The sequence below is a fragment of the Ochotona curzoniae genome, unplaced genomic scaffold, assembly GCF_017591425.1.
Source record: "Ochotona curzoniae isolate NIBS_2020 unplaced genomic scaffold, NIBS_Ocur_1.0 contig_43, whole genome shotgun sequence".
Taxonomy (NCBI): domain Eukaryota; kingdom Metazoa; phylum Chordata; class Mammalia; order Lagomorpha; family Ochotonidae; genus Ochotona; species Ochotona curzoniae.
This window is the reverse complement of record NW_024466218.1, coordinates 5,457,437-5,483,747: the sequence shown is the minus strand read 5'-3', so window position 1 is coordinate 5,483,747 and position 26,311 is coordinate 5,457,437.

The following is a 26,311-nucleotide window of genomic DNA, read 5'->3' as shown; positions in this document are numbered from 1 at the left end:
TGAGAAAGCATATTTCCTCACATATCAGAAAACCCAGACATAGGTATGCTAGTTTGTGTTCATTTTCAGTGGCTTCATGACAACATCAGAAATTCAACCTTCTCATTAATTATTCTCAATTTATCATCTTTAACCTCACAATATTTCTTTCCTGGGCAGCAAACTAATGCTAAAATTATGAAATTGTGCATAAACTATGCAAATATTATTACTTCTCTTATTAAATGTGTATTTTTAAGAACCTAACAATCCTTTCCCAAAGCCCACCAATCTGCATATATCATTGGCTCCAGCTGAGTGCCAAATACCTAACCCCTGCGTAGCAAAGAGTTTAAAACATGTTCATGGCATTCAGAAATTCCGTGTAAGATGGCATATTTATTTGAATATGTACATGCATCCAAGCGTCTTTCCTATTTTCATGAAAAAAAATCTTCTGGTAAAAATTTCTTCACAAGCGTATATGTGAGTTTAGCAGACCTACGATGGGTGGCTTCGGCCAAGCGACACCGGAGACATGGCTGGAGTTAGAGACATTCAGTTTTACTCCCTAGTTGTGTTCTTTCAGCCATGTTTAAATTTGGCCCCTGTATCATCAATGACAGCATCCTCTGGGAATTTTTTAAGATTCTACCTCAAATTAGTGTATCAGAAAATATGGACCTGGTGCCTAGTCATGTACACTCTTAGATCAGTAAAATTGGGCCCAGGGTGATAGCGTAGTGGTTAAGATCATTAAAATATTCTTTAAAATTTGTGAACCATTCTACTGTGTAATACCTATGTGGCTTTGGCCAACATAGACAGTAACTGTGGTCTTTAAAGCAAGATAATGTAACATCTCTACTGTAGTATTATTATTAAATTGAAATAACAATATATTTAACACTTTTTTCAATATTAGAAACATAAACACACATGTTTAAATGTTATTGTAGCTTTATATGCACACAGCACTATATGCATTCTCACTTTAAGAGATGTTTGCAACTACAAAGAAAGCATATGTGTAAATATGTATGTATTCAACCACATATGATTAAGTTATATATTTTAATACATACACAGAAATCATTGTGAATTATTGACTTTTGTTTTATTTGATAACTTTTAGTTTGTTATTTCTATTTTTATCAAATCAGTTTATTGCCATTAAAAAAAAATCTATGTGAACAAGTTTACAAAAGAATGGCAGCTCCCAAGCTACATTACCTCCTTTACTTAGTAACAAGGTGCACTGACCTCAGCCAGAGGGAGTCCGGAAAAACAAAGGAAAGATCAAATTCCCAGAAAAATGATGATGAGACATTTTCTGCAAAGAACGGACAGAATAGAACAAATTGTTCAATTAACGTTGAACTGTGAAGAAGGGTAAATTGACAAAATACCTGAAAGAGAATTTATGAGAAAGAGAAACAGCTAAATAAAATAAGAAAATCGGTGTCTGATATGGATAAGAAATTCTGCAGAAATAGAAATATTGAAGGAAAACTAACCAGAAATATTAGAAATGCAATATTCAGTAAGTCTAATAATACAGTGGAAAGTCTTAACACACTTAGGGAAGTAGGGAAAGAAAAGTTAATCTAGAACACAGTTATTCGAAATATCTCAGACAAAAAGAAACAAGAAATTCTTAGGAAGTCCATAAAGTTTTAGACATCGATGGAATACCATCAATCAATCAATTATGTGAGTTCAAGGTCTTGGGGGACCTAACCAGCTGGCCCCTACAAACACCGAGGGCATGAGGCAGTGGTGTTCCTTAACAAGAACCACCTGAGACAGTCTGGTCAAGCATGTCAGGTTCTTGCCAAAAAGCACAATCTTATATAGCCCCCACAAAGGGGAAGGCCGAAGGGTGCCTCCTGACACTCCTCCCACCCAGCAACAGCACTGCCATTGACTAGAAGGCATTTCTATCTTTCTGAAAACTCCAATCATGGTGCAGGTCACATACAGCACGTACGTTTGGCAGGTATGCTACAGGTCATGCACACCACATAGGCTTGCAGATAACGTGGGATTGCACTAACTTCTCAGAGTTGCTCATCAAGAAAGTCCCAGCTGGGGGGGCAACCCACTGCTCTCATTTGGATAGCTAGTGATCAGCTCAGGTTGAGATCTAAGTGTGCCAAGACCATTGCCAGGGGGGTTCTTCTGGGGCACAAAATGCCATGTGCTTATGACCTGCCATATAGACCAAGCAGGCAGAGATCCAGGGGCAACCTCTCACATTAAGGATTTGTAAAGGTATAGGAAAAAAAAGAAAAGGATGGCTTAGAAACCATATTTAGTACAATAAAAATATTTGTTCATATTTTAGCCATCTTACATAATACTTATTTCTGTCTTCCTATTTAATACACATCCTTTTATACCTTAATTTCTTAGTCGTATGTTTTCCCATTACATTGTTATACCCAGCTGCCCACAACAGACAGGCTTGTGCTAGGTCGAAACTGGGATTCTGGAACTCAATCTAAGTTCCCTCTGTAGGTTTTAGGAACACTTGTACTTGGAGTCATCATGTGCTGGCATCCAGGGTGCACAAAAATCAATATTTTTTGTTGTTAATTTGGCCCTGCAAATATAGGATTTTTTTTTCCAAATCGATAGTTTACTGTGACATTTCTTCATGTATTTTTTTCCTTTCTTTTCTGAGGCAATAAATGGTCCGACATTCCAGTAGTACAACCTTTCAAATAGCTTGGGAAAATCACTCTCAATAATACTCTCTATAGAAATATATTGTATACATTTCAATCCATGTTTTCCCCAGGGAAATTCTTCCTAGAACTGGGTGTTCTTTTAGAGAAATTGCTTCTTTTTATTCTACAACTTTCCTACCATTTTTTGAAGTTGTTTTGGATGCATTCTCTGATTCATTTTGTGGCAAATATCTTTTAGCAGTTTGCTAAAAAAAAAATACTGTAAATATTTGCTCACTTGAACTCGATATATTTAGTTCCTTCTACTACTAAAAAGATGAAAACTTAATTAAATTGCATTGTTTGAAAGTGGAACCTCTAGGGAGTGATTGGATTAGATTGGGACATCATGGAGCCCTCATTATTGAATTTCGGTGGTTTTTTAAGGTGACTATACAGACATATGCATGGGCGTTCTGTGTGTTTTGGTCTCTAATTCTTTGCATTTCCTCTGGAAGCAAAAAGGTCACCTCCTTGGAGCAGGCTACACGTCTAGTAGTTAAGATGCCTTCTTCCGACAGCAGAATGCCCATCTGCAACTGCTAACTGTGGCGTCGGCTCCAGTTTCCTAATACCCTGTGCAGGAGTAGTAATGGCTCAGATAACTAAATATTATTCTTGCCACCAGCCATATTGGGAAGACCTGACGTTCCCAATTCCTGACTCACATTTGGGGAGAAAATCAGCAACGCATGAGATTGTGTACTCTTTCACTATCCATCTCAAATAATTTTTTCCTTTTCAATTAATGCTTCTTCACTGATACATAATACTTATAATACTTTTATTACTATAAGTGTTGTTTAATATTTTCTGCTCTGTTTTCTCCCATTGCCTCTTGTGGTTTACTCTGGCCGGTTCCACATAGGATCTTTCTCAAATGTACATGCTGTTTTGATACCAATAGACAATTTAAAATGAGGCTTTAAAAATCCAATTGATGTCCTATTTTATTGAGTGTTTTTTTGGCAAGGATTTTTCTTATAGCACAATGAGGATGCAAACAGCCTCTTTCTTCAGAGAGGCTCCAATTTTCATTATCCATCAAATCCCACAGCAATTCGTCTACTTATGAGGAAAAAAATCCCAATTTCTGCCCAGAAATATATATGTAGACAAAAGAACCTGGAGAAGAAGATGTCATTTGACATTTAATTATTTGTATTTAATCTCCAACTATTCCCTCAAGTGAGAACATGAAGAAAATTGTTCATTGCATGAGGAAATGATCAGTAATCCTCTATAGTTGCCCACATTCTTAATGTGCTTTAGGATTTGGGTAAATTTTTATTTTCCTTATATATCTGATAGTTCTTACTGTGAAGTTTTAACCTCTAATCTCTCTGAGTGTAACACAGCAGTTAATAAAATTAAAATGAGGCCAATGCGATAAGCCCTAATGCAATGTAATCAATGTCCTTATTAGAAGAGATTAGGACATGGACACACACACACACAGGAAAAGACCATACAAAGATATAGAAGGAAGACAGTTCTTTGCCAGTCAAGAGACGCCTTCTGCAGAAATCAACTGAACTAACATCCTAAATCCAGCTTCTATAATTGGAAAAGGTTTCTGCGGTTTAAGCCACCCAGTCTGTGTATTTTGTTTTAGCAATCCTGGCAAAATAACACATTTACTTTTACTTAAAAAGTTACTTTTACATAAAATTTTCTTGACTGTATTCACCACTGACAAGTTATTTGACTAACTGGCACCATGTTCATATGCTTTTCCAGACTAGGTCACCAACTGAGAGCCCCATCACTACGTACACGAAAAAGTGAGTAGGGCTGGTCATATTTCATACTCTTGGCTGACACTCAAGAGAAACCAAGGTCAACTTGTAAGCACTCCAGCTTCCTGTCCCCTTAGTAGAATAATCCAGACATCTGTCTCTCAAGGAGTTATCACTATGCCAGGCCCCTTTCACCCACTGGCATTTCATAGTACATTTTCAAATTGAAGGTCTCTGTATAGGAGAGGAGGAAACAAAAAAATACAACAGGAATTATTTCCTACGTATAATAGTTCAGATTGGTATTCTATCCAGTGATGTCGACTGTGAAAAGGGCTGCTCTGAAATCTGTTGAACAAAAATCAATATGGAGACTGTAAAGCTCTATAAGAAATTTATTTGGTGTCTGGGAAATGGGAGTTCAGAAGACATGGATTTGTTTATAAACAAATGGGTATGTGAAGAGGGAACAAAGAGATAGGATTTAAGAAAGCCATACATTGCTTTGAGAAAAGCAACAAACAAACAAACAAAAAGAAAACCAAAACCTAGGATTATTGTAGGCAGGTGTTGGACTCCATGAGAACATAACTAATTAGTCAAAAACACCATAGATGACTGACCAATTGGACAATGTGGGAGCTATAGCCACAATGAGTTCTGTAAATTGAAAGAGTGGAAAAGTGCTATTTTACCAGTTCTGCCTGATTCTATGTAAGTGCATCAAATCACTCACTGTCTATCAGAATCCTCTCTTTTGTCTTAGATAAAATTTTCTGTGACTTCACAAGTTCAACGGAAGACATTATATCAAGGATTTTAAAAAGAAAGTATGCCTTTGAGAGAGTTGTTAGTGAGATAACGGACAACATATTATTGGAAACCATGCACATATTTCAAATTTTTAAGCTTTTAGTTTTTTTACACAAAAAAAAATTATTTATTTTTATTGGAAAGTCAGATATATAGAGAGGAAAAGGGACAGAGAAAAAGAGCTTCCATATGCAGATTCACTCCCCTAGTGGCTACAATGACCAGAGCTGAATCAATCCAAATTCAGGAGCCAGGAGCTTTTTCTGAGTCTCCCACTTGGGTAGAGGGTCCCAAGGCTTTGGGCTGTCCTCAACTACTTTTGCAGGCCACAAGCAGGGAGCTGGATGGGAAACGGGGACACCAGGATATGAACCGGCACGCATATGAGATCCCAGCAGGTGCAAGGCAAGGATTTTAGCCACTTGACTAGAGCACTGGGGCCAGGTTTTAATTTTACATTTTTATTATCTCTTTGATGTATCCTCATAGACTTAAAATCCCTGTCATATGGAATCAAATGTAGAAATTAAAATACTGTCAGTATGAGATATACTTACATACATTTGAGACTCCTTTCTGGTGAGGAAGTTCTGATTTACTCTTTATCTGTAACCATGCTGAGCTTTCATTCTCAAAGTGGTAGTTCATTGTTTTTCCCTTAACACTTGGGAGAATTTTTATATAACTACATTATACAGAAAAAGGAACCAATAAAAAAACTTAATGAAAAATGAAGTGATGTTCAATGAAAATGTATGACATCATAATGAGGGTATTAATTTGTTTGCCCTGAGTCTACATTCTCCATAATGTGCAATTTCTTATCCCTGGTAAATTATTCTGTTAACAGTTGCTTTCTTAGTCACAGTTGCTCAAATTCATTCTCAATCCAAGTGACTTCAAGGTGCTAGAATCACCCCAGTAGAAAAAAATCAAGGAAGAGGAGCCAGACTGGTAGAGCTTAAATTCTCTAAAGACAAAGTATCTCCAAACTGATATCCAATTTAATTTAAAGATGATTCAATCCAGAAGAGATCAAGGTATCTCCAAGTAATTAATAGCTGAGGTGACATTGCATTACATGTGATATCCCTTAGTAATGGGGAAAAAAAAACTGTAGCAAAGAACAAAGATTTTAAATATTAATTGTGGCCTGGGAATAGCAAATGTTAAAATGACAGAAGGAAGGGAATTTGAGCTCCACAAGGGCAATGCTAATTGTCTCCTGTTCATCGCAGTGAACTCCATGCTACTGTGGTGTCTCAGACATGGGAGCTTCAGAACAAATATTTACAAGAGGAAGGAAGGGAGAATCACATGAGAAGTGGATCAAAATTCTCAATAGCCTCACTTCATCAAGAAATTAACAATTAATTAATTAAAACACAGCATCCTTCTGAAACTCTGACTTGACAAGACCAAATAGGGGAAGTGCTTAAAACAAGAAGATTCATGGAGATTTGCATACGTATATGGTGACATTTCTTTGTAGAGGAAAATTGAAGTTGATTTTTCATTCTGAAATGTAGCCTTTAAAACTAGGTCCAATATAACTGGGGAAAATATGTATGAATGTTTAGAGTTTTGGAAACTAAGAGTTTGGATCCACTGGGGCCTCACTCACTAAATTAAAATCGTATCATGTTATCCTTAGCATGTTAAGTAGTAGTAGTGGTAGTGTAAAATATACAAATTAGAAGCTATACTGAGTACACAAATAACAGAAAAAATCCTGAAATCTGTGCATTCACCTTACTCTGAAGATCTCAGAGAACGACTTTCCACTGGACCTCAAATACTAATATTTGAATGCAGAATTACTGGCTCCTCAACCAAGCTTCTGACATCTCTGAAGCCCTACTCTCTCATCTGTGAAATATAAATAACAATAATGTTATTTTTCCTTAGAATGAGATTACTCATATAAAGCATGCTGTGAATATCTGTCACTGGAAAGCAGCCATTGTGCAGAAATCAGAGAAGAAGAACTTGAGTGTCATCTGATGGCCCTGCCACGTAAATTCTTTATCTGCCAACCAAGTATATTGGAATAGATCCCAAGTGTTCCGTTCATTAAAGGTACTTACTTCTATTAGCACATTAGTCCTCCACCCCCTTTTTTTTCTTGCTTCAAAATATATGAGAGGGAATTCTTTGGGAAGAAAAAAGATTATTTCATTTTTCAAGATTTACTTATTTTTATTGGAAAGAGAGCTTTTCAGAGAGGAGAAATAATGAGAAAGATACTCTGTCTGATGGCTCACTCCCTAAATGGCTGTAGTTTGAGCTGATCCAAAGGCAGGAACCAGGAGCTTCTTCCAGGTGTCCCATAAGGCGCAGGCTCCCAAGACTTTGGGCCATCTACTCCTGCTAATCCAAGCCACAAGCACGAAGTTGGATGGGAAGTGGGGCAGCCAGGACACAAATCTATGTTCATATGGGGTCAGTGTGCTTGAAGTTAGATTATTAGTAAATTGGGCTATTTTGCCCAGTCCAGATTATTTCATCTTTAATTTGGAGGATATATACAGTTCATGGCTGGAAGTCCATAATCTGATCTCTGATAGAGTTTGATCACAATGAACGCAGAATGACTACTTGATGAACCAGGAAGAAAAGAGAGAGAATCTTGGGCAAAAAGTGTACTGAAATGGTCAACTTTCTCATGAGAACCACCCTCCCAAGGCATGCCCCCAATAACCTAAGCACTTCCCACCAGAGAACTCGATCAAATCTCTACCCTTAACCCACCAACCATTAGTATTACAACACCAGAGTTTAAAAGTTTACATGAGCTTTGGGTAGACTAGTTCTACTAGACCCATGATAGTCAGGTTTTTGCTATTGTACCTAAAAACTTGACTAACTCATGGCTCTGGGAGGCTCACAGTCCAAGAGCATGTGGCTCTGGTGGTTTTGTACCCAATTAAATTGGAAGAAGGAGGAAAATGCATGGAAGGTGAACATGTACATTAGGAAGCAAAAATGAATGGCTAGACCTAATTTAGCTCATACAGTCAACCAGCTTTTGGGAACCACCATTCAAGGGTACACCTCAATGACACAAAGATCTCCCATTGTGTCCATCACCAAAATGTAGTCATTGAATCAAGCCTCTAATCTTGATCTGTCAAATATTAACATTAGTTCACAAGCTGTTAATATATCATTTTGGGTTTTAAGCCTCTGTGTGAGTTGAGTCAATGAATCATAAACAAACCACAGCATTCCTACTTAATAATAGGCTTTAAAGTATGCTACTTCAAAATGTAATAATGTGATACTTGAAAAAATAACAGTAGCAGAATGTTAACCTGAACCTCGCCCTGCTCTTGTCTCCAGAAGTGGTTCCTAACAACCAGCTGACAGCGGACATCCCAGGACCCAAAGGGGAGTAACATTCTTACTTTGGAAGACACAAGATGAATCTTAACAAAAAGCTCTTTTAAGGGCCCCACGTTTATTACCATTACATAACACTGCATTCCCCAACCAGATGTAAACATGGCTTCTTGCACTTAAGCTAACCCAAGTATAGAAATATGCAGACATATGTTTCTTCCAGTCTTCATTGTTTCATGAAGTCTCCCATGTATTATAAAATTAAATACATTTTGCTTGCATTTCTCTCGGTAAGCGATCTTTTTATTATGGATGCCTCAGCCATGGACTGAACAATGGGTTACAAAAAAATATATATTTTCCTTCTCTATACTAATAATATTAGATCTAATACTATGATTTCATTATATTCCCCCAACTTAGTGTGCCAGAAACTTAATCTCTAACGCAACCATGTGTGGAGAAGGTTAGTAATAGGTAAAATTACCTAATACTTGGCAGTTAATAAGTCATGAAAGTAAGTTATCTGGAGAGTGGGCTTGTTAGCCACATAAGGTTAGCTCTACTTGCTGTCTTTCCTGTGAGCTCTTTGACCTTTGATTTCTGGAAAACACAGCAAGAAGGCTGCTACCAGATGCCAGTACCATGCTGTTGCACCTCCAGCCATGTTTGAATGCCGCAGTTTGAACAAGGATGCCATGCAATGTTCTTAGAGCTCTCAATTTCTTAATATAAGTTACTCACAGCCCTCTCTGCGAGATTGTTAATTTTGTAATATGCATGCAGGAAAATCTGTTTAATTATGATTAATTTTATTTCCTTAGTCTTGAACCATCATTCCAACCGCATAATTAAGTCTGCTTTTCATGTGTTGGATAGTGCTGAGAGCTGAAACGGAGCCCAGTGATTCCCATCAGCAGCCTCCATGCAGTGAGACTATAAGTATAAATCAATTCTGCTTTAATATCATCTGATAAACTTTTAAAGTTGTCTAGCTGACCTGTCACCTCGGCTAATCTATCTGAACTCAGAATGAGGAACATCTTGCAGTGCTGAATGCAGCAAAAACATGTATTTAAAAAATGTTTAGCAGAGTTTGAATTAAGAAGTGAGCTCTCAGTGAGTGCTAGGTTCTTCGTTCCCTATGCAGTTGTTAATGTTTCCTCAGGGTACAAGCTTTATACTTACTTTCTCATGATACATATTTTTAAAAGATTTATTTATTTTTATGGGAAAGCAGATATACAAAGATAAGGAGAGACAGAGGAAGATCCTCCGTCCAATTGGTCACTCCCCAAGTGAGCGCAATGGGTGCAGCTGAGCCAATCCGAAGCCAGGAGCCAGAGCCTTCTTCAGGGTCCCCCATGTGAGTACAGCGTCCCAAGGCTTTGGGCCATCCTCAGCTGCTTTCCCAGGCCACAAGCAGAGAACTGGATGGGAAGTGGGGCCACTGGGATTAAAACTGGTGCCCATATGGGATCCCGGTGTGTTCAAGGTGAGGACTTTAACCACTATGCTTTTGCATCAGGTCCATACTTTCTCATGGTATTTTTCCTTGATTTCATTGTCTAAATTGGCTGAAACCTGATGACAAAAATCCGAGCTGATTATTACATGTCAATTTATGTACAAAACGTGAAAACATGATTGGTTTTTAATTCTCAATATTGGTGGTTTAGGGACTTTGTTTTAGCTCTCAATATCATGTGGCACAAAGTTACTTAATTCTTTGGAAAACAGGTTTGACTTCGTAGGGATGATGGCCTGCCCATGACCAAGAAAATAAAAGTCACTCCAGATCCACAGGTTTTGGTTCCAGAATAGGTACTAGCATGCACAGATAACAGTCCCTCTTAAAAATTGGCACAGCACATTTTTGTAATTGATGCACGTCTTTCTGTATACTTAAAGTCATCTTTAGATCATAATATATAATACAATGTCAATGTTACATAAATAGTTATAGTACCATACTCTAACGATAAATGACCAAGAACAAAAGTTTGTGTTGGTTCAGTGTGGGTGCAATTATATTTTGATATTTTCTATCAAGAGTCGGTCTAATCCTGGTAAGTACAGGCTGAGCGATTATAGGCTAGCTGGTCTTTTCCCTGGCTGTTCCAGACTTTTTATATCAGTGTCTCTCTTTGTCTATCTGAAAAGCCAAATGGGAAGCCTGATCAGTAAGGTACAAGCTGAGTGATTATCAACTAGCTGACCTTTATTTAACAACATGGTAGCTCAGATCTAAGGCCTCAGCTAATATCCTCAAGATTGGGACATAGTTAAAAGGAAACACCAAAACATTAAAGTTATGCTTGAAAAGTAGAGTGGGGAATATACTACCCCTTGTGAACTTGGCCTTATTCACCCTAAATTTCCTTCATATTTTGCGTTCTGCTGAGATGCCAGCTGTGTGTCACTGGAAGCTGCTTACAGGCCCAGGGCAGATGCCTTTGGTCCGTTGGAGGAACCCAGCCACCCTAAAGTGGAGAGGTCCCAACCCCTTGCTAACTCTGGAAAGAGGGTTTGCTTGTGTTTTCCCGGAAACTGAGCCTCAGCCTGTGTGGGTCCCTGCTTGTAATGTCAAGCCCTGAACCCCATCCACTGGAGGATGCCCCTGTAGCCAGACAACTTTGCAACTTCATCCTGAAAGACCCATCACCATCAAGGAGACAACGGAGGAAAAAGAGGCCAGACCCCTCCCAACGCCAGATGACAAGGGGGATTTTAAGAGACTGGTGCATCAAGCACCACTGTCCCTGACCTCATGATGTATTTGATAAAACAACTGAATGATTGATATTCTGGAACACTGATAGTCCATGGATATTCTGGAACACTGATAGTCCACTCTTGTCTCTAGAATTTGCTGATGGATCCTCAAAATCTGTGAGTTTCCCTGTGGCTCATCTGACCTCAGAAGTGCAGCAACTCCCTAGAATACAATGCTGCCCCTGGAGAAGATGAACTCTGCAGTGGAACTGCCTCTAAGAACTGGAATGCATGTCTTAAGACTTGCATTTGGCATCAACTCCCTTCTTCCTAGGTTTCTCTTTGCTGTCCTACACATAAAAACTTATTACACCTCCCCATGAATTTCCTGGAGGTTTACTCATTTTATGTTGTCACAATGAGTCTGATCACAATTTTTTTTTTAAATCCCAACCTTTTAGGATATGGTTGCACATGTACAGAGAAAACTTAAGCTAAGAAGCATGTCATGCAACCCAGGCACATGCAACGAAGAAAAACCTAAGTGGCAAAACCAAAGAGGAATCTGTACAGTGGCATAGTATCCTAATCCTCTGCCACATAGTGCCTGTTCATGGGAGGGCTGCTCCACTTCTGATCCAGCTCTCTTTTGAAGGCCTGGGAAAACAGCAGAGGATGGCCCAAGTCCTTGGGACTCAGCATCCACGTGGGAGACCTGGAAGAAGCACCTGGGTCCTGATCAGCTCAGCTCTGGCTGTTGTGTGGCTATTTGGAGACTGAACCAGTGGATGGAGGACCTTCTCTATCAATCTCTCCTTCTCTCTCTTTCAAATAAAAAACAAATACATAAGCCAGAGAACAGTGGAACTTGAATGCTTCTGAGCCCTTTAGGATGGAGGTGCACGCTGCCCTCGTTCCAAGTCTCTCAGAACAAGATTCGCCTTGCTGGGCATTCCCTCACAACAGATTTCTGCTACCTGACTTATGAGGCTTCCCCCAACCCCTCAAGGAGACAGCTTTGAGCCATAATTGGCTGCCTCCTCAGTGAGTAGTAATAATAGAACGTCTTTGCCCCCAGGCCTGGCCCCACAGAAGTGACTCAGATCCACAGGCATGGACCCCATAACACTGTCAGGCAATGAGAACCAGTTTATGACCATCCATCAGGGAAGAAAGGCAGGAGGAGGTCAGGCTGACCTTATTGCTTCTACATTTTTCTCCATTGCCACAATGCCATATTTGGGAATATCGTGCCCTGAGCCCTGGCAGCCATGTGTTTTAAGCTGAAATGGGGATGAGGGCTCCATGGGGAGATCTTTCTGCTTAGCACATTCTGTTAAACCCTCACCCAGGCTGAGCTAAAACCAAGACAACCCAATGCCAAAGCAGGGCTTAATTTAATTAATGCGATTCAACAGTTTCACAAAATCAGTGTAGCCAGGTATTTGTGCTCCATACGCAAGACATAAACTAGAAAAATTTTCTAAATGTCTTAATGTTTTAAACTGGTAATTTTAACAACATCAGCACATACACACCTCCACCTTTTATATTAAAACATAGCAAGCGAATATGCATAGATTTCCATGTTTTTTGAAATAAAAATTAGCTTATCTTTAATTCCATTTTCCATAAATCCAAAGAATATTTCCATGGGTTCAAATTTGTATAACTCAGGCCACATTTTTTTTAATATTCTTTTTTTTTAAATTGTTTGTTGATACAATTTACTTGGCAGTGGGCTCTCCCGTTCCCCTCACCCAAACCCCCTCCCCTTCCCTCTGTTCCCCCCTCTAGGTTCATAATGTGTGTCCATTGTGAACTTCCCAAGTCCATCATGCTTGAACCGGTGGATTAAATGCCATTGATAAGCTGCTATTTATTGACATTCTCAAAGATAGCATGTATGCATACTTTAAAGTTATACCTGAGAAATAAGATGAAATGCTACCCTTATTTTTTTTTTTGTCTAGCAGAAATGATTTGGTAAATAGCATTACCATGAAAGCAACTAGTTCTTTTTAATGCTTATCATGCTTTCGTTTTATTCAGCTTAAATGTCACACATCAGCATCTATAGGCGGGCTATCATCAGTGACCTTTATGTTCTGTTTGAAACACATCAGGGTTTTATTATTTTTTTTTCGTTGTAGTCTCAAAGAAATAGGGAAAATACTCAAAACCCTATTGTTTCTCTGCCAGAAAGTTGCAGTCAGAGCTCTGCCTTCCTCAACAACAAAATTCCATGGATTCCTTCAGCTAATATCCAAGTGGATGGGGTGGGTAAGCTCTTATTAGGTTTTCCATGTTCTTCTACAGAAAATGGTAACCTTAACCTAGGGGTGTTCTGGGCTCATATTACTACAGTACAAGCATTTGCACTTGGCCATAAACTTGTATGATGAAGTGCTATATGCACACACATCATATTTACATATAATATAATAATCGTCTTCAATAGAGTCTGAACATCCTTCCTGCCAGGATCTGTGTGGAGAGGACCATAGAAAGCTCTCTCTTTCTCTTTCTCTTTTTTTAGCTGTGCTTTGCTCAAACAACCAAGCCCTCCTTGCTCTCTCTCTCTCTCTCTCTCTATATATATATATATATACACATATATATGAAATACGTGAATAATATATGCAAAGATTTTACCCTTGTATTATATATTAAAAACAGAAAATATTGGACAATTAAATGCTAAGGACTCAAACTGAAAGCTTGAGTTTTGAATTACTTGCCTAATAGTGTTAACATTTAAACGGTCAGCTTTGAAGTTAACACACAGACATTAAGATGCATCAGGGGAGTTCTCAGGGGTTTTTTTGCAGCTATTCTTTTCTTACAGCTGGATACAGACTGAACAACAATAACAGCAACAACAACAAGGGCAGAGAGGGGATTTACATCATGAGGTTTGCTTTGGTTGCTGGGAGGGGTAAAATGTTTTCTTCAAAATAAATAAATAAAAGCGATGATCTTGTGAGACTAGCATGTGGGAAAAATCTAAATCCTCCATTCCTCTCCTCTCTGGCCCTGAGATTTCTATTGTCATCTTCTTTCTATCAAAGGCTTCAATGCAAATTTTTTTCGTTCCCAAGCATCGGCCTTGTGTGTCGCTCACAGCATCTCGCCTCCTCTCAAAGGATTCCTTGGATACTGAGCCAACTATCCACAAGATTCATTATTCTGGACTTGGTGGGGTTAACACCCACATCCCCTTCCCTGGCAGAACAAGTCAGAGGAGCAAGGAGGGGGAAAATTACAGGAAAATTCCTGACGGCATTGTCTATAGAAAAGAGGGCAATAATTAAGAGATAATGCGAAAGGGAGAGAACATTCTCACACTGTAATGGTCTCCTGCTGCGCAAAGAATGCCAAGCCAGAGCCAGCCCCATTTATGGAAAATAAATGTCATGGCGAAGGAGGTTAAGACATTTACTTTCAAATCAGAAGAGCTAGTCCCTTGGTAAAGACCTGCTATTCCCAGTCATCAAAGCTGATTAAATCATTTAATCCAGTAGATGTTCGTGCAGAAAAAGAATATTCACTCTGTCACTAACAGCCCGCAGTTACAGGACTTGCACAAATAAATTAATGACGTAAATTTCTTACTGAGTGTACATGTCTTTTGGCTGGTTAAGAGATAATGTGAGGAAAGCATTGTTTTACCAAGTCTCCAATAGGCTGCTCTCTGAGCGAGTCCAAACACCATCAGTGCATATTTTGCAAGTACAGAATCTCTGGAAGACAAACACCCATTTCTCTCTGAAGTGAGAGTAGAAACTGAAGGTGAATCTCTTGGTAAAATATAGTAAAAGTATTTTAGGATAAGGTGGGCCCCTCAATACTCTCAACTCACTCTTACAGAACCAATGCCAATGCTGTAACTCACAGGACAATTTATAAAGAAATTGCAAATTCCCTTATTGCTTTTAATGGCTTGAAGTGAAGCGTGACTATGATTTAGTTCATTGTTTTGGCCATTCAAGGAATGACACATCAACTTATTGCTGTAGAAATGAAGAATTAGGTTGGGTCAGGTGAGGGGTGGAAGGAGGGGACTGCATAGCAGGCTAATTCCCTGCCTACAGCACCAGCGCCTCGTATGAGAGCCACTTCAAGTTCTGGCTGCTCCACTTCCAATTCAGCTACCTGCTTCTGACTAGAAAGGCAGCAGAGGATGGCCTGAGGCCTTGGACCTTGGACCCACATGGGAGATCCTATCTCCTGCCTTCAGGTTGACCAAGCTGTGGCCATGTAGCCATCTGGTGAGGGAATCAATGGATAGGAGATCTCTCTGTTTCTCCGTCTCTCTATAAAATCTACTTTTCAAGTAAAAATAAATAAACCTAATTTTAAAAAATTTGTCCTGCACCCCATCCTCTGCTATAGTACTAGATGTGCTCTGCCAGCCCCAATGAACTGCCATAACCCCCATTTGCATCTAGCCATGCTGTCCACTGCACCATTTTCAACAACTGAGTAGGCCCAGTTCTGACTCATGCATTCTATGATAAGACCACAAATCCTGTGATTCTCCCCAGGGTTGGAATTCTGTGTTGAGAAGCTCAGTTGGGTAGGGGTGGGGAATCCCCAAGAAGCCTCACCTGAGGTGACGCCAGATCAGAGTCCTGTGTATGCTAGCCAGTATGGGGCCCAGCTCAGTGCTTCATCCACGTCACCTACATACACAGTGGTGTTGCAGTTGCTGGGTCAGTTTGTCTCCAGCACCATCTTTTATGCAAATCAACGGATGCTGCAGCCCAGCCTAACCCTACCCATCACACTCGCCCTCATGTACACCAATGGGATCTGCAGCCCAGTCTGGGAGACCCCAGTAACCCCACCAGGCCCACTCCCAGCCCTGGTTCCTGAACTGGTCCAGTCTGTCCTGCATCCCATACACACCAATGGGTGCTGTATCCTAGCTCAACCCAACTCTTCCATACTATTGAGCCAAGGCGGTATAGAAACTGTCTTACTTAAGCGAATTGATTTTTCCATCTACAAAATAACCATAGTTTGAATAATGCCAACCACTTCATGCAGGGCATGTATATTTAAAATAACCAATCATTATTTAAACCAAATTTATAGATTTCTGTTATTTCATAATCTAGTTTATCTGTTTATTTAAGCATCAAGTATATTTTATGTTTGATGATATATTTATTTGATGATATGCCCAAGTAGCTGGTGGGTGTCGGGCATGTCAAAATGTATACTTCCTATTCTACAGCATTTTTCCTGAACTCCTCAATGCCAATCTGATTCATCCTCATGTTTCTTTTAATTACCACAGATTCTCAGACTTTTCTTTCTGGCAACACAGTTTTTTTCCCCTTTATTTATATGTTATCCCTCAAGGAGAATATTCTAGCATTTGGCAGCCATGCTGAACACTATCACATGTCACCTGCTGATTTTCCACTGAACTCGATTTCACTTGACAATTACCAAGAATTATTTCATATAATAACAAATTAGAATTCTGAGAAATGACACAAGAATCCTTTAGGCTCAGAGTTGAAAATGAAAATACACAATTCAACCAACACCAGAATACCTAGCCTAAATCTAACATAGATGTTGGCATTACACTATTATGTTACAGGATTCAACAGGATTCAACAAAATAACAATCTTTTTTTTTTAAAGATTTATTTATTTATTGAAAAGTCAGATATACAGAGAGGAGGAGAGACAGAGAGGAAGATCTTCCATCTGACGATTCACTCCCCAAGTGAGCACCACAGCCGAGGCTATGCCGATCTGAAGCCAGGATCCAAGAACTTCTTCTGGGTCTCCCACAGGGGGACAGGGTCCCAAAGCCTTGGGCTGTCCTCGACTGCTTTCCCAGGCCACAAGCAGGGAACTGGATGGGAAATGGAGCTGCCGGGATTAGAACCAGCACCCATATGGGATCCCGGTGCGTTTAAGGTGAGGACTTTAGCCACTAGGCCATGCCGCCCGGCCCCCAAAATGACAATCTTTGCCTTAAATGTTTTTGCCCACCAATTTTGACAAAAATCATAGAAATGTTAACAGTATCAAATGTATGCTGAAATGCCTTCACTAACTTTATGTAAATTTCATGAAACATGAGTACTAATGAGTATTGCATATTTAATGCAAAATAGTTATATTTTTGGACTGTGATTAATTTAGTAAAAGTTATATGATCTGTAAGAACTTTTAGGTATAATTTGGTGTCTTTTCTCCAGTGGGGTAAGGTTTTAATGAAAATCATAAAAGTTTAGGGAACAATGAGTTTCAAGTCTTAATTTGTATTCTCTAAGATTTCTGAGTGAATGGATTTTCTTTGTATTGATAATATGATTGGACTAATTAGAGCTACTTTGACTTTTTTAAAAGACTTATTTTTTTTTATATTGGAAATGCAGATTTACAAAGAAGAAACAGAGAAAGGTTTTCCACTTGCTGCTTCACACCCAAAGTGGCCACAATGGTCAGAGCTAAGCTGATCTGAAGTCAAGAGACTCAACCTGGGCACAGGTTCCCAAGGACTTGGTCCATCCTCCAATACCTTCCCAGGCTCCAAACAGGGAGTTGGATGGAAAGTGGAGCATCCGAGGCATAAATTTGCACCCAAAAGGGATTCTGACACTTGCCAGGGGAAGATTTAAATAACTGAGCTATCCACTGGGCCTGAGACAGTTTGATTTTAAAGTAATTATTTCATTTTAAGCATTTTCCTTTGAAGAAAGAAAATTCTTAGTTCCCTGGAGTCCAGTTACTTTCCAAACCTATGTGTAACAGACTGATTGAGAAACAGAGAAGAAAAAAGAAATTTTTCCCAAAATAAAATAGACACAATTGGAGAGCATTATGCTTAGCAAAATAAACAAGTCCAAAAAGGATAATATAATGCTTTCACTGATTGGTGATAATTAATATGTATAACATGAAAAAAATGTAATGCATATGAATGAACTTGATATATTGAACTTTTATTATTGCTATAGCCTTTAATCTCCTAACAGTGATATTTTAACTTACTGCTCATCAAATTGTTTATTTAATAAAGAGTTAATCCTGCAACTGTGAGTTTATGAATGTGTGTAATTAAAAACATTGCAAGAAAGTTCAGAAAAGAAGGAGGGAGGGAGGAAAGACAGGTCAGAGGATAGGTGGTATCATTATGTTCTTTAGACTGTACATATGGAACATGAGAAATCTGCTTCCTCTGTATAAATAAATGGAAGGAAGAAAAGAGGGAAGGGAGGAAGTGAGGAAGAAGGGAAGGAAAAAAGGAAGGAGGGAGGGAGGGAAGGAGGGAAGGAAGGAGGGAGGGAGAGAAGGAGGGAGAGAGGAAGAAACGAATGAGGGAAAGAAGGAGGGAGGGAAGGAAGGAAGGAATGAGGGAAAGAAGGAAGGAGGAAGGGAGGAAGGAGGGAAGGAAAGAGAGAGGGACGGAGGGAGGGAGGGAGACAGAGAAGGAAGGAAGGAAGGGAGGGAGGAAGAAAGGAGGGAAGGAAGAAAAGACATGGAGATGTTAGGATATTACTTCCTAATGGCAGGGTAGAAAATCTTGAGTTTTTTTTTTTTTCTATCCGGACAATTTCCAAAAGTATTTGAGGATATAATTAATATTTTAAAGTTATTCAGAATGATTTATCCTTCATTTCCTCTCCAATCTTCCAACAATATTTTCTCTTTTTTCATTTGTAAACCATAATTACTACCTAGGACATTTTGAGATATGGAATATCTTTTTGAATTATTTATTTTATGTTTTTGAAAGACAGAGTAACAGAGACAGAAAGAGACGTTCCATCTGTTGATTCATTCCTTAAGTGGCCTCAATACGGTTAAGGCTGAGCTGGGCCAAAGCCAGAAGCCAGAATTCAATTTGGGTCTGTCACTTGGGTACCAGGGTTTGTATTGCCAGTCCATGTTCTGTTGCTTTCCCCTGAGTATTAGTAGGGACCTGGACTGAACATGGAGCAACTGGGACTCAAACAGGTGCCCGCATACGATGTGGCATCGCAGATAACAGCATAACCTCCTGCTGATAACACCAGTCCTCAAATACTATTTGCATTTAGAATATGTTAAATATTCTAAAATACTTTAAAATGATAAACAGAAAAATTTTGATAGAAATTTTCACTGATTTATTCTGAGTCAATATGAAAAAAATGTATTCTCACTTCTTTATTCCTCTGTGCTTAAAGAGCAGTTGAACCAAAAGTACTCAAACACATAATTTTTGGACTATTGTTACTTCATGTTTCAAGGGAAGCTTGCGAATCCACGTAGTTTTCCAAAATTATGATATTTACTCTACTATCTTCAAAAAGTAAAACTTTGGAAAAATTTTAGCTCTACATTTGCCTGTCTGTCTTAGGATGTCTTCCACACGTGATGTTCTTTCAGTAATGACAAAATGACAGATCATTCATATTAGGAAGTCTGATTCTTGCTCAATTTACTCAGGAAATGTAAAAATATTGGAACATTTGATATTAAAACTCAAAAATCTCTTGGGAGGAAAGAACGGATAAAAGAAAAATCCACACTGTGTTACTGTGTATATATGTCATTTCACTGTCTTCCTGGAGTCTCCTACCCAAATTAAAATGTTGTGTTGTCTCCTCTTGGGGAAAAAAGTGACCCCAGAATTTAAATATCCCTTTAGCACTTTTGATTGAGTTTTAAATTCTTAATTTAAACTGTGCAGTCTGTCTAAGATAACTACATCATCGCCTTACCACATTGCCTGATGTTTCTGACACAAGTATCCTTTCTCAGGGAGCTCTGAAAAACAGAATTCTAACTTGTTTTACAAAGGCATTGTGCACTGGCATGTATAAAACAAGGATTTGCTGTAATTATTTTGATTGAGCCACTATGAAGAACTCTCAATGAAAGAGCTGGTTCTATCCAAATTAGATGAAGAAGTCATGTAGTATTAATTGCAGAAGAAAGAAAAGCATGCTTTATTTAACTTAACTTTAGCACACTTGACATACACTGTTTTTGTTAACCAATTGAACATTTAGTAAGACTATCAACACTGTTTATTCAATGACATGTGTTTACTTAATTTCCCTATTGTCACATCTTGGCAATTGTTACAATATTTCAAACTATTCAATTAGTAGTGTTACATTTCTCAAGATGATCTGTAAAAACTAAGCTTTGATATTATTATGTAGCTGTTTTTGCAGAACCGTAAACCATGCCTTTAATGGAAAGTTCATATCCCAGCTGCTCCACTTTCCATCTAACTCCTTTGTTGTGACCTGAAAAAGCAGTAGAGGACGATCTAAAGCTTTGGAACCCTGCACCCACATGGAACAGCCAGAAGAAGGTCCTGGCTCCTGGCTTCAGACCATCTCAGCTCAGGCCATTGCAGTTACTTGGGAAGTGAACCAGCACATGGAAGATCTTTATCTCTATTTCTCTTTCTCTCTGCAAATGACTTTACAATAAAAATAAATATTTTCTTAAGTGAGATATGTCTCACTTTAACTCAAAAACTAGAAATAGTTATTTCAAGAGGAAGACATGCTGAAAGCTGAGACACACTGAAGGTTAAGTCCATTAAACTAAACCATTAGCCATGAATTAAGTGCAAGGAAAGGTTCTTGATGGAAGTTAGAAGTACCATTCCAGTGAAGACACATGTAATAAAAAGTTAAATCACCTTATTGTTCATACAGAAAACAGTTTAATGGTCAGGATAGAAAAATCAAACTATTCACAACATCCCCTTAGATTGAAACATAATCCAGTGCAAGGCCCTAATTCATTTCAATCCTCCAAAGTCAGACAGGTGCAGAAATAAGAATCAGAAGCTCGCAGAGGTTGGTTCATAAAATTAGTGGAAAGAAGCCAGATCCATAATACCAAGTACAACATGAAGCAGTTGGGGTGATGTGGAAACTACAGTAAATTAACCATAAGATCCAACTCAGATCATGGATATTGAAAGGAAATGTCATCAAAGATTTTCACAGCTGAAGCAGAAAAGTTAACACTTGGATGCATACCTTAGAAAGTCGATCAATTATCTTGCTAGGGACTACTGTAGTTGGTGACTTTAAGAGGAGCCAACGCCCATTTCTCATCCCCAACAGGCAAGGACCTTTAGAACCTGTACTCCATCTACCATAGCTACTTTTTCTAAAGAGAAGAACAAAACTCAGATGTCATGAGTTTCTAAATATCTTGGACCCACTGTTGGTACTTTCTGTTTATGGCAAAAAGATTCCTTTTTTGAAATAGCACTGACAATGCAATTGGTCAGTCAAGAGCTCCGGTGGCTAGATTCAGTGAAATTACTACTGTTTTCAATCCTGCTAACACAATATCCATTCTGTAGTCTGTGGATCAAGGGGCTCTTTTAATTCTTATGTAGAAAATAAATGTCTTAAGGCAACAGATGCTATAGATACTGAATCCTTAGATGAATCTAAGCAACATAAGTTCAAAAATCTCCTAGACAAGATTCACAATTTGAATGTCATTCAGAACAATTGTGAATTATTGGAAGAGATCAAAGTGTCAACACCAACTAGCATTTGGAGCACATTGATTACAACCACCACAGAGATGACTTTGGGGGGTTGAAGTTCTCAGTGCTGGACGTAACTGTAGATGTAATGGAAATGGGAAGAACTAGAATTAAAAACAGAGCCTAAGGATGTGACTGAATCGCTGCAATCTCATAAAAGTTGAAAAGATGAGGAGTTGTTTGTTATGCTTTAGACTAGAAAATGGTCTCTTGAAATGGACTCTGCTCCAGGTGGAGTTACTGCGAACATAATTGAGATGACAACAGAGGATTCGGAATGCTCTATAAACTTAGCTAATAAACAGACTGTGGAATGTCTGCGGATTGATTCCAACTTTGAGAGAAGCTCTCTTATAAAATGCAATCGAACAGCATCACAAGTTACAGTCAATCAATGTAGTAAAGTTTGTTCTTGTTTTATTTTTGAGAAACTGCCACAGCCACGCCAACCTTCAACAACTACCTTCCTGCCCTGGCAGGAGCTGTCAACCTTGAGACAGACTCTCCACAAAAGATCGTGACGCACTGAAGGTTTAAATGATCATTCACAATCTTTAGCAATAAAGTGTTTTTAACTGAAAGATATATTTTTAGAAATACAGTGTTACTACATACTTATTAGCCTATTGTAAAGTGTAAGCATAACTGTTATATGCCCTGAGAAACCACAATAAAATTATGACTCGTTTCATTGTGAAGTTTACTTTATTAGAGTGCTCTGTAATCAAATCATACCAAAGTATACCTGCATATGAAAGACCCTTTAGAGATTATTGGACCGTGAGATCAAATCCAAGAGGCAGAAGTAGCAGACTGATTTTGTCCATTTTGTAATTTTTCCCTATATTAATAACACTACTTACTCAAAAAACTCTTTCGGCATCAATTACAAACTCTTAGTTTCTATGAGTTTTACAGTTTAATCAAATATCCCAACCATTGTGAAGGCAAATATTGACCTAAAACAGCATTTTAAATTCTACATTTTAAAAGATTTCTTGTAATTTTTTATTGGAAAGGCAGATATATGGAGAGGAGCAGACACAGAGAAAAAGATCCACGTACTGGTTCAAACCCTTCAACTTCCTGAGCTGAGCCAATCTGAGGTCAAGAGCTTTCTCCAGGTCTCCCATGCAGGTGCAGGGTCCCAAAGCCTTAGACCATCCTCTCCAGTTTTCCTAGGCCACCAGCAGGGAGCTAGTTGGAAAATGGAGCAGCCAGGATATGAACTGACACTTATATAGTACCTCAGCAGATACAAGGTGAGGATTTTGCCACTAGGCTACTGAACTGCGCCATAAATTCTATTTTTAAACTCCAAAGACATACATATTAGTTGGCTTTCCAGGAATTTAAAGGATTTTGTTTGATTCTATTTGTTGTATTTATTTTATTCACTGGAGAGGTAAAGAGAAAGAGAGAAAGAAGGGAAGGAGTGCCAATCTTCCAGTAGACTCCCCAAATACCTGCGATGGGCAGGGTTAGGCCAGGACAAAACTGTCAAAAATTCAGTCTAGGTCCCCAGGTAGGGATGGAGGTACTGATGCTGTTGAATCATCACTTGCTTCCACGTGGGGTGCTTATTAGCAGGAAGGCAGAATCAGGAGTGAAACAAGGACTCAAACAGAGTTACTCAGTGAGCAGTTTCCTTACTACAAAGCCAATATCTGCCCCTCATATGTTTTAAGCAATATTTTGCTTATCTCACTGAGACAATGTCCATCCATGACACTAGCCTAATTTCTGCATAAAGAGAACTCATAGTCTTTGTCCTATTATCTTCCACTGCTGTATATCCTAACACTGATCACTGCCATGACTGTAAAGGCAAATGCTGATGTAAGGTTGTGCATGTACCTCAAAGCTTTGAGCCTCCCCTTTCTTGAAAATGGTAACATTAAAGCAGAGGAGGAGATCAGGAGAGTGGATGTCTTATTTGGACACAGAGAGCTTAACAGGTCTCCCTGCATTGCTTCCTTATCAACAGAACTCTGCTAAATTCTTACAGTGCCCTCATCCCGCATGGGTAAAGTTTGTGCCTCAGCTGCTCCACTTCTAATCCAATTCTGCTTACAGCCTTGGAGAGTAACAGAGGATGGCCCAAGGTCTTGGTTCCCTGCACCCATGTGAGAGCTCTGGCTCCCAGCTCCGGATCAGCTCAGCTCTGGCAAGTGCACCCATCTGGGAGTGAACCAGAGGATGAAAGACTTTCTCTATGGCTCCTTCTCTCTGAAAATTTGCCTTTCAAATAGAAACAAACAAATCTCTTTTAAAATGAAAATATCCATGTTTACTCTTTTGTCTTATATCCAAGCTGGAGAGAAATACCAACTAATTATTTCTATGTCTATTATACCATAATCATACTGTGCATTTCTAATTATAAGCTACCTAATATGATTTTTTTTAATTACCTAGTTTTCAAAACATATTCAATGGCACAAAACTGTCCCTAAAGCATGCAGAGTGGTGGCATAACTGGAGCTGACTGGAGCATCAGCAAGAAGTCCTTAATCTTGTGAGTATTGGCCACTGTAAACTTCAGCTGGGGACTTTTCTGCATCAATGCTTCAGAAGACCCTTGGGATAGTGTATGTAGAGAGAGCTCAGCATTGGACATTGATGGATTCTAGGGCTCTCAATAAGAACAAGCACAGATCCTGAGAAAATCCAAGCAAAGTGTGTGGATAATTTCTTCTAACTATGACTGCAGCATGGTGTGTGTGTGTGTGTGTGTGTGTGTGTGTGTGTGTGTGTGTGTGTGTGTTAACAAAACTGTCATTTTCTAAACCATTCATTCATCTGTGAGAGGTATCAGTTCATCCCAAGCAGGCATGATTATCTGAATTATACAATAATATTGCAAGAGTTATCACAGGAAAAATACACACACATATCTCATAACTTCCTTTTCCCCTACATATTCAATTCTTTCTTTCTATTGGATACTTATCAAGAAAGAATTCTATAAAGTACATAAACATTTAAAATTTAATCTGTTTTTTACTACTTCTTCAGGTCATTGGGTCTGCACTTAATTCTTGTTTTAAGACTTATTATTTATTTATTTATTTATTTATTTATTTATTTATTCACTTAAAAGGCAGATTTACAAAGAGAAGTAAAGACAGAGAGAAAGATCTTTCATCCCCTGGTTCACTCCCTAAATAGCTACAATGGCTGGAGCTGAGCTGATCCAAAGCCAGGACCCAGGAGCCTTTTCCAGGTTTCACAAATGGATGGAGGGAACCAAGGCCTTGAGCCATCCTCTACTTCTTTTCTAGGCCACAAGCAGGGAGCTGGATGGAAACTGTAGCAGCCAGGACACAAACCTGTGCCATAAGGGATCCTGGCTCTTGTAAGTTGAGGATTTATCCATTGAGCCATCGTGTCAAACCCCAAGCTGTTTTCCTAAAGAAAGTATACAGATATCTTTGAAGGTGATCGGGGGAGGGGAGCATGCTTTTGATGCCTTGCATGAACCTTGAGCAGGTTAACTACATATGTTGCCATTCTCATCAGATGTTGAATTTAAAACCTCTAACCAGTCCCCAAGTGGGATCCTGGCATTTGCAAGGGAACGATTAGCCAATCAAGCTCTGCACTCAGTTTTTCATTATGTATTTTCAATACCTCACCACGTATCCTTTATGTATGTGCTATAATCTGCCTTCAACCATCACTGAAGCCACACTTATAACAGAAACCAGTACTTTGCCAGTTACCACATCTACATGCCTTTCAATGCTGTTATCTTTGTACAGCATCACACCACTCATCAATAACTCTTCTCTGAAGTCTCCTTCCTTACACTACTTATCCTAGATTGTTGGTCGCCTTGCCTTCATTTGCTGGGTTGCTTTTCTATGATGTTGTCTATGGTCTGTTTGCCTACTTCTGTATACTATATATACTGGTGCCCCCGAATTCTCCATTTGGGCTTCTTATCCATCCTCTGCCTTCTAGGAAAATGAAATGTATTTCCTCTCAACATTTCAATTACATCTCTATCCAGAGAACTTCCCAATAGATGTCTGGAGTCCTGACTTCTGCCTTGAACTCCATTCCCAAATACCTGATTGTGTTCCAGACCAATTGGTAAAACCAGAGTGATGCAGCTTGGGGGCCATTTGCATAATATGTAAGTGAATCATCAAATCAATGAGCGAATGTACCCAAAGCAGTGCTTCCTGAAAAAACAAAGTAAAATATGAAAACATAGAAATGATTGTGTTGGTATTCACTGTCACTATAAATACATCCCTCATGCTAAATTACCAAATTGTAAATTTTGCAATTAAGAGATAGATTTATACCTAGTTATGTTCATTTACTTCTCCCAGATTATATAGAAAGCATCCTATTGACCCTCAGAAAGGAAATGCTTACCTCTCTCTATTTTTTCTTATTATTTAGTGCTCAGTACAGACATTTTCCAATTCCTG